This window comes from Corvus kubaryi, unplaced genomic scaffold (assembly GCF_017639235.1).
Source record: "Corvus kubaryi isolate FWS band 111438036 unplaced genomic scaffold, C.kubaryi_AGA036_p1.0 66, whole genome shotgun sequence".
NCBI lineage: Eukaryota > Metazoa > Chordata > Aves > Passeriformes > Corvidae > Corvus > Corvus kubaryi.
Window position 1 is genome coordinate 33,351,985 of NW_024582054.1, and position 10,342 is coordinate 33,362,326.

Below are 10,342 nucleotides of genomic sequence, written 5' to 3' on the forward strand. Positions count from 1 at the left end.
GTTCTTGCATGGAATCTAAAATGATGATAACGGCTGTGGCAGAAATAAATAGGGATAATAAGTGTGAAATTTGAACTAGATATAGGAAAAAGATTGGGAAAAAGCACCCCAAATCTGAGCTTGAGGAAGTCCTGTAAGTTTCCTTATTATTATCCTTGGCATTTTCCAGAATTAAATGACAAATGTTATGTTTATTGGCTGGTTACCTATCAGGGTGTTCTGTTTATTTCCTAAATTGAGCTGTTGCTCAGCACATCAAATTGGGATGTGCTAAAGCTTGTCTGTGGTGCATTTTGTAGGAAAGACTAACAACAGTTAGTTTTCTGCCAAAAAGTCTCCTTTTGACAAATAAAAAGGAGAGCATCAACATCAAGGCTTTACATTCTGGAAGTCTTTGTCAGTTTATGAACTGGGGGCCTGTGTGAAGTGAATAAAAATAGTCACAGGCATAGGGTGAAATATGTAATCTGGAAGATTTAATTGGTGAAAGACATGATTTAATCAGAATTTTAATTGGGCTTTTAGATCATTGGCTGGGCCAGGACCTGCTGTCAGATGTTCTTCTGGCTACACCTGGCTCTTGTGTCTGCCTGCACCAACCAAAGATGAAAGTGAAGAGCTTTATATTCCAAGTTCATAACTTTTCATACCAGTAAAGTATTAAAATTCCAATTGCCAGACAAGTACAGCTAAGCCTAACCTGGTTTTGCTGTCCCTGGGTCATGGGAAGAGCCCTCATCCCTGGGGACAGTGGAGTGCTGCAGAGATGAAGCATCTTCTATCTGCCATTCTGCACTCAGGTTGCATGGACTAAATAAATAATTGATTCATGTCAGGTAAAAGCTCGGCATAAACGTGAATGTGTGTGGCAGAGACAGCCAGGGAGTGGTGTGAAACAAGGGGTAGAGGAGCTTGATGGTGCATCCTCTTAGGTGAAGATAAACCTTGAACAAACAAGCTCTATAGATATGTTCTTTCCCTGCAAGGAGATCAAATCAGATCTGAAACGTCCAAATCATCAAAATAATTTGAAGAATATTGGTAACTGATAACTCCAGACAATCATCTGTGATGCCAAAGACTTGTCACTTCTCATTTCATATCTCAGTTTCTGGAACTTTTAGTAAGACTAATTAATTAATGTGGTGTCCCAGGTCTCTTTGGGAGCACTCCATCACTCTTATCACCAGAACATCCCACAAGGAATCATTTTACTTTTCCAGGTTGTTGGTTATGGAGGAAAAACAGTAACAGGTGGAACAGAGTTTCAAGATTTTCAAGCATCTTCTCTTTTTTTCCTCTCCTTCCCTTTCACTTGTATCTTTGTAGAAAATGGAATCCCTACATTGTCACTACCTGAAGTGAATGTCACTACCTGAAGTGACAATGAAGATATGAATGGAAAGTTCTTGTTATGCGAGATAAAATTGTGTAATGTTTTGAGAAACAGTTGTAACTTGAGACAGAAAAGAAACTTCTAGAATGGCAAGCATGCTTTTAGGAGTTTCTATAGATTTTCCTCATTGTTGGTTCTTCACCCACACTTGAAGTTTGTTGGGGGTTCTTAAAACTGTGCCAAAAAAACACTGATAGAAAATATTGTGAATAGTGATTGCTCTGAGCCAAAATATTTGCTGAAGGCAGGTTCTTTGCAAGGTTTGTTATTGCAGAATAACAAGCAATTGCCCGCCCGCTCCGAATTGTTTGCGGAAACTTTTTATTTTTCATGCGCATGTGGGTTTCTCTTGCTTTCCATCACTACCCAAATACATTGGTGGCAGTTACAGGCACTGGATTTATGGATTGTTTTGCCAGGAGAGCACCATGCAGTTGGAGTTGCAAGACAGAGAGAGGGATGGAAGCTCTGTCCAGCCCTATAAATCCTCCTTATCTCTTGAATTAAAACCAGAGCTGAGTTTTGGCCCTAAAGCTGGTGTTGAAAAACGGTGTTGTAGGTAAATGAACTATTTTTAATTGACCAGTTTATAATGGTCACAGGCAATTTTTAGTGGAGATGCACTTCTACATTTCTAGGCAGGGTGCAGCATTGCTGGCATTGAGACTGATGATGTATCAGGATATTTTGACTTGTAGCGTTCAATAAATCCCTGTTTATTTTGAATCAAAATGAAGCTTTTTACAGCTACAAAAGAAGCTCTTGTGCTTTCTGGAGTCAAGAATTGTACCATCCTCTGCAGCTGATATGAGATGGTTGTTTCTTGTCTGCTCATTTTTTATCACAATTTTCCTCTTTATATATCCATATATATATATATTTAAATTTTTTTTCCCCTGTCTGTGTTAAATACAAAAACCCAAGTGTTTAAGAAAGTATCTGTAATGGTACTTTTTGTTCTGTTTCCATGACTTGTTCCTTCTACTGTGGTCTGTATGTGACCTTGAAGAATCTGTTTTAATAAAATGATTCTTTAAAAACAAGATTTTCTCTATGCTATGATTCCTTTTGTATTTCAGGCTGAAATTGTCTGTCAGAAAAAAAAAGTCCGGAAAATATTTGTACCTTAGTTTTTAGTACAGTTTGGTTTGATTATAACTTGCCTATGTGAGCCCTACCAGAATACAAGTAATAATCAGTAATTCCAGTACCTGAAGAGAACCTGTAGGAAATATGAAGATGGGCTTTTCACAAAAGCCTGGAGTGACAGGGCAAAGGGCAAGGGCTTCCCACTGCCAGAGGGCAGGGATGGATGGGATATTGGGAAGGAATTCTCAGCTGTGAGGGTGGGGAGGCCCTGGCACAGGGTGCCCAGAGAAGCTGTGGCTGCCCCTGGATCCCTGCAAGTGTCCCAGGTCAGGTTGGACATTGGGGCTTGGAACAGAATGGGACAGTGGAAGGTGTCCCTGCCATGGCAGGGGGTTCAAAAGAGATGGGCTTTAATGTCCCTTCCAACCCACACCAGTCTCTGCGATCCTCACTAGTTTTCCTCTCTCCTAAACAGTAGAGGGCGATCTTGTATTAAAAATTTAGGCTTTATCCCCATCGAAGCCTTTCCCTCACGAATTGTTGTCAAAAGAATGAAGGTTTTTATCTCTAGAAACATATAGGATCAGATGTCCGTATTATTCTGTGTAAATGTTATCTTTGTTAGAGATACTCGCGGTAACGATCAGGTTTTACACCACACAGCAACGTTGCTCTGCAGTAAGTGAGAATTACTGAAGTAAAACCAATACGATACTTAATGAAGCAAATAATAGAACTCACTGCGCAAGAACACTGTAAAAGTCTGCTTTGTTTGAGTAATATTCAAGAAGACTTTAGAAATTAATTTTTTTTACTTAGGAAAAAAGTTATTATTTGGTTTAGTATGTTACATGAAGATTGAAGAAACAGCATTCTAAATGTATTTTGTGTTTATTTCAGTATGGGAAGTGTCTGCCCTTCATCTGTGTACACGGAGATGCCTGACTGCAAATTGAGGTGCTACACCAGTCTCCAGTGCTCAGGTGGGGAGCCCTATTTACACAGACTGTGCTTATGCCTGAGCAAAAGCTCAAAGATTATTGCTTCAGTTACTCAGACACAAAAGATATGAAGCACATGACTAGGTAGAGAGTTAATATTATATTATTTGGTGGTAGAATTTTTAAGCTGTTTTTTTAACACTTTTATTTTGTATAACAGTTTGTCTCCCTGACATGTCACCTGGAGTGCTAAAGCATTTGGTCCTTGTGAAGGAGAATGACTGAACTATTGCAGATGGCCTGGCTTGATAAACTTCTTTGTCAATTAATCTGTTGCAAATGCCCTCAGTCTTCTGAATGGGTTTTCCTCTCGCAGCCCTGTGATAGTTCCCCATGGCTCCAGGATGGAACAATCCTGGGCAGTAAAGAGATTGAGATAATGACAATCCATGGTGACAGCAGGGCTGGCAGAGCCAGCCTGGGGGAAGAAAGACACGTACTTGCCAATAGAAATACCTCCATCCTTTGGGAATTGTAGCTTGGGAATCAAAGCTGACCTCATAGACAAGAATGATGGAGAACAAGCTTTTGATTTATGACTGGATGAAGCTCAAAGTCTGCCCTTCTGATCCTTCTTTACAACACACCTTTTGTATTTTATATGAGCTCTTTCACTTTATTCTCAGAATGTTATCTCCTGGGGTATCGTTTTTAAGTCTTTCAGTGTTGTAATAGTTCACTCATCTCCTTCATAGTAGTTGGTTTTTGTTTTTTAATGAAGCTAAAATCCCCTTTTAGTATCACAAGTAAACTGTCATTTATATTTAACTTCACTGATCAGCTGCTTTGCTTTTTCTAATTCTTTTTTTGTTGTTGTTTTCTGAGTTTCATGAAAGCTAAACCCATATTTACCTTCTAGATTGCAGCTAGGGAATCCTATTTGCATTCGCTGGTGCCTTGGTTGCCTCAAGTACTTACTTGCACTTGAATATGAAAAAAAAATTGCATTTTTGGTACTGGACTTTATGGGTCAGATCCTTAGTAAATGTTGAGCTCTGCTGAGTTTGATGAAGCTGTGCTGCTTTTCACCACCAATCTCTAATTAAGGCATCCACTATAATGATTGTAACACTACGTTGCTCTCCTGGGAATTCTGCTCTCTGCTACCTGCTCACTTTGCCTTAGAGGCTTTAAGCAAAACTGTGAATTCTCTGAAAGTTTTAAAAATATGAATCTGGGTCTAAATCTTCTGAGCTTGTTCTCGTGCAAGTCATCCATTGTCCATATTTTCCAAATCTTTGCTGTGCCCTCTGTGCCAAGCCATAGAAAGGGCATAAAAAGCATTTCTGTGCCAGTTATAGATGGGAAGGATTGTGACAGCACAGGATCAAGTGCAGCTCTCTGCAAAGGAACGTTCCGTGCATCAGCTCTGTGGTATCTGCGTTTGGGGTGTTTGTATTTCCATATATCTGTCAGTCTGTCTGTCATCTGCCTCCCTGTCCCCCTGACTTATGTGGCTGTTGATAAATACCCTCCATTGGTGATTAAAAGGAAGTGACCTCATCAGTTTGTCTTTTCAACCACAAAGGTTTGGTTGTAACGTGGCATTCCATCCTATTACTCTGGTTTACACCAAATTCAACAGCTTGTGGCCTGCAGATACTCAGGATAAAGAGCAGAAAGAGACTGACCTTGACAACCTCATTTCTCATTCCTTTCTTGTTATAGGTAATATAGCTGAAAATGTGGTTTTAATTATAGTACTAATGAAAACTGAAAATCCAGACAGACACTTGACAAACTCTGGTACGCTTTATATTACATTTGTGCTAACTACAAAGTATCCAGCTGGGTGTAACATTATATCTCTTTTCCTTGAGCATCCGCCTGACTTAAGCTGTATAATTAATGTGTACTTTGGCTGCAGGTCAGCTTACAGTTGGCTTTTTAGAATTTTTACATTTTTTAAGATGTTGTAATGAAACGAATATGTTTATTACCTCTGTGCCTGCATTCCCCAGAGGGGTTTAATACCTGTGGAGGAGCACTGGCTGGGAGAACTTGAATAAAATACCTCTGCCAGCTGAGCCTGATGCATCAGAAGCCTGTTTTCAAAAGTGGGTGTAAGAAACAGAATCAAAGAATGTCATGTCCACAGATGTGTTTAACTTTGATTCACCTCCTTTGTATGGTTTGTTGATTTTAAGTTATGACACCAATACACAATTGCCCAGAGTAGAATTTGTGAAGGGATTTATTTCTTTTCTTTTTTCTTTGGAAAGAATTTTGTTTTCAGAACTCACCAACGAGAAACTGATGTTCTCAGCTAGAGCCAAAAACACTAAAAGCAGGTTCCCTGCCAAGCTCCACCAGTGCACCTTCATCCTGACCTGTCTTAACTCTGCTATTCCAGTCAGGCATCTGACTGCACCAGCATGTGCATGTAATCGTGTTAAATAAAATCCCAGTTTTCATGATATGGACAAACGCTCTCTTGGGACAGGACTGAAATTAGCTTTGAAGGAATTTTATTCTGATGTAAGGCAAAGCTGAAGTTGGGTTACAAATGATAAAAATCTGAATACTTGCATTACACTGCTGTTCTCAAAGACCTGCTGTGGAACCTGAAATTTTTCTTAACAAAAGTATTAGTGTGTTTCTCATGCAAAGCTTCCAAAAAACATTTCTGACAAAAAAGGAAATAGCTGCAGCACCACACTCACAGCAGGAACCACAAGGTGTTACTCACAGAAATGAATACATAATGATTTTCAAATGAACTTTTCTGGCATGTTCCTGTGGCCAGTAATGTGTTTTGATGTTTGTGTGAGTGCACAAAGCTCATATCTCCATAACCTATCTGCAGCTGTGCTCTAAACTTGTTTGGGGATACAGATCATCTGAGGCAAGTTTGATTTTTCTCTAACAGCCTCAGATTATTTCTGCTTTCTGCCAAACATGGATTTGAAAAAAAAAAGCTTCTTATGAAAAATTATTCATGAGCAGCTTTGCTAATGTTTAACTGAGTTTTGAAAGACAAACTGAGTCCAACTGGTCAAAGGTCTCCCCAAAAGACTCTAGCAACAGGTGATTGTTTTTAAAAACTGCCTTTCTAAAAAGGATTGCTGGGTAGAGTTCCTTAAAGGCTGTAACTTGTTCTGGAAGAAATTTTGGAAGACATAATGCTAAAGAGGTACATTTCCTTTGTTCAAAGGAGGGTAGTGGTTTTGGAATTAGCCGTCTTCTCCTACATTTCTGTTTCAAAAACACTGCGAAGCCTTGCACGAACTCAAGCTCTGTCAAACTAAGAGCACAGTCAGACACAGCTTCTGTTCCAAGGGCCTGTGCTCTGCAGAGGCACCATGGGCAAATCCCAGCCCAGCTTCTCTCACAACCCCTTGACTGGTTTTCAGTATCTGCCGAGTGCCCATTTGGCATGAGGGTGATACACTGGCATCAATTAAAGGCATTTCCCATCTCAAAGAGGAAATAACACCTGGTCTCCAGTTAGTGAACAGCTAAAAAATGAATTAAGCCAGATGTTGCTGAGCCCTTAGTATTGACACACATGGCAGTGTAGCCTTTAAAGTGTCCCTCCTGTGGCCTCTAGTTATACTGAGTTTTTATTTCCCTCCTATAAACATCATGGAGAATGATTAAGCAACAGTACCCCATTTGTATCCCATGTTATGCCAAGAATAGTTCATGGCTGCATTGTTTGTCGAGTGACAGTGTAATGGGTGGGTAATGTTGTAACACTTACTTGTTATTCCATTAACTGTGCTAAACAGACTTATAGGACAGAAGTACCTGCAACAGTTTTGTGTTTAATATTGGGCATTATTGTTCTTTGGCTTATTTTTTCCCTGTGTTAATTTGGAGTCTATTTCTCCCTCACCTTAACCATTCTACTGATTAGTCCCATTAACCTCAGTGGAATTACTACCACGAGTAATGCTCTGTTAGGTAACACTGGCTAAGGATGGAGGTACTGCTTTCTTAGCCTTTTCCCCTGTCAGTACCTGTAAGTGATAAATCCTCATCAGTGAGCATGTTAAGTGGTTCTGGTGTGGAAAAAAGCAGGAGCTGAATTTCCTGGAGATGGAAATATTGTCCATTGCTGCAATGAAGTCTTCAGTCATAAGTGTTCTGCATTTGTATATTAACATCCTGGGATAAAGCTGTTCTGGAAACACATGAAAAAGTGTTAAATTTTCTGATTTGCTCACTCATACATAACCATATTGTGGTATTATGCTTGTCACATGCTATGTGTGGTTTGGATTAATCGTGTTTTTTTGAAAGCAGCAAATAGAAGAAGGAGGGTCAGCATGACAGTACCTTTCAGTTTCAATGTTGGTTTGTTGACACTGACGAGGTGTTTGTGCATGGAATTTACTGGGGTAGATTTCTCAGATGGAGCAATGTTTATTATTTAACGTTTCTGAGGAAGGGCTGGAAGGAAGTTGAGAGAGTTTTCTTTGATGGGAACAATACTGGAAAACAGTTAGATCTGTCTGGAGTAAAACCAAAAATCTACATAGTTGTCTAGGAAATGAGATGTACCTATGCCTGTTCCTGGGTGTTTTGTATTTAGATCTTGGACTTACTTGAGCTTGCAGATCTGTGGAAGCAGATTTTTAAAGTGCTGTTTGTTATTGGATGGGTTTCCTGTCCATATGGGGCACTGTATATGTGAATGTACTGATGTACCTGTCTACATGTGTGTGTGCTCAGCTGAAGTGGGGATGGTGGGGCTGCTGACTGGCAGATGCACTCAGTTGCTCCATCCTCTGGCAGCAGTTTCACTCTCAAATAACACCCTGCAAAGCTTTATCTGCAGATATCATCAGCTACTCACAAATGGACTCACGGAGTGGAGGCAGGATGCAGTTCCAGTTAAATTGGAAAGCACAGTTTGGGCAGCCGGACAGCTTCCTTTTGACCACACAACTGAAGGAGATTAAAAATTGGAATTACCCCAAAGTTCCCAGCACTGGCTGCATGCTCCATGGTACAGAGAGAAAAACATCAGAGGGAACATTCCTGAGGAGTTTACAGGCTAGATTGCTAAGTGTAGTATTTTATAGCAAATGCCATATTAGCTTGAGCCTAGAATTTTCTCTTGATCCAATTTGTGCAGATTGTTCTCTCCTAATTTACATTAATTAATAATCATACAGTACTTGAGAAAGAGTCATGTGAAAAACGGCACCAAGCACCTTCAGTTCTAGAGCTGTAACTTTGGGGGACAGAAACATAATGTTCCTTAAATAAAACCGTGGTCAGGAAAACATATATTGACATACATTATATATGTGTGTACATATACCTGCACACACCCCCCCGCCCCCCCATATCTATATCTATATATCTATATATCTATATATCTATATATCTATATCTATACACTTTCTTTCCTGAACTGGCCCTTTTATGTTTTGGAGCTGGAAGATAACAAGGTTCTCAAAACATTAATCCTGGAAGTATAGTCATTAATAATGGATCTAAGGATAGGATTTGGCACTAAACACTAACCTTGGTTCTAGTGAGGGTTTATAGAAAGCTATAGAACCGATTTGACCTTTTTAAAATTAGGGAAAAGAGGTACTTTAAAGTAATAATCTTCTGTCTGCAAGACCTAGATCACATAAATTGTGAGAGCTATTTTTCCAGCTGTGAAGTGCAGTGTACATCCAGCATGGCAGCAATGTATTTCTGATATATTTCTGATACTTGGAATTATGCTACACGTGGTGGCCCTGAGCTGTGTGTGGAATAGTTGTGGTGCAGCCCGTGGGCTGGTTTGTACCTTGGATGCAGAGATTTTATGATGGCCAATACTCTGAAACTCGTTCAGGCAATAAATTTACTTGCCTTTGAGTTTACAAGGCAATAAACAGTTGAGGCCTTTGACCTCAACATTTACCAAATACATTTGCAGCAGTTGTGTTTATTGACAACTATTTATAGGGAAGTATTTTATATGGAATTTCACATGTGAAAGAGAACAGCTTAATTTTGCAGCTTTTATTCTTTCTGATTTCCATCTTCACTTCCTGTCTCCTTGACTTACTTTAATAGCTGAAGTTGCAGGTTAATGCTGCAAAATACTCAGCTATTGACAAAACAGTTAATTTAAAGCTTTGTGACAGATTTTTAGATTTTCCTCTATTTGTATTTTGGATGACTGAGATGAAGGTATACGTATGCTACATTTTGCAAGGCATTATATGAGTTTATTTTAAATTCTGTCGATTATCTTAATAGCTGTTTACTAACTTGAAAACATTTACCATGTTTAAATGGGAGACGGTCAGACCTGAAATAATTGGAAAGCAGAAAGGTAACAGCAACTTTCATCCCTCCCTGATACTGTTAGCTGAGCTCAGACCAGGTACACCTGAGTAACTGTTCCCAAAACAATCCTTTTTTTTTTGGAGTTGGCACTTCTAAAATTTTGTTGGCGCTGGCCCAGCCAAATCCTTGAGTTAATGTTTAATTTCAGGCCTGAAGCACGGGACTTCAGTGTGACTGCTTGTAAGCTTAAAGGTAAGGACATGCTCAAGTTCCTTGCTGGAAAGCAGCCAGCGTACTTTTTATCTCACAGCATCATGCCTGTAAGATACTCATTTCAATCTGGTGAACTCTGATTGCCTGAGTTCTTCTAGAAAAAGAATTTCAGATCCTGCAGAATTACAGCCATTCATGTCTAACTAGCTCACCAGATTCCTGCCCCATGTAAGTTGTTTCATGCCAATTTGCAGCAGTTGAGGATTTGCTGCAGAGTTTTGATCAGGAATTCTTTATGCCTTTGTGTAATTGGACTTTTTTCCTTACTGCTGAGGTTTTAACATTAGTATCTACAGGCCAAGTGCAGCAACATTTTGAAATCTGTTAGAAAAATCCTATTTAA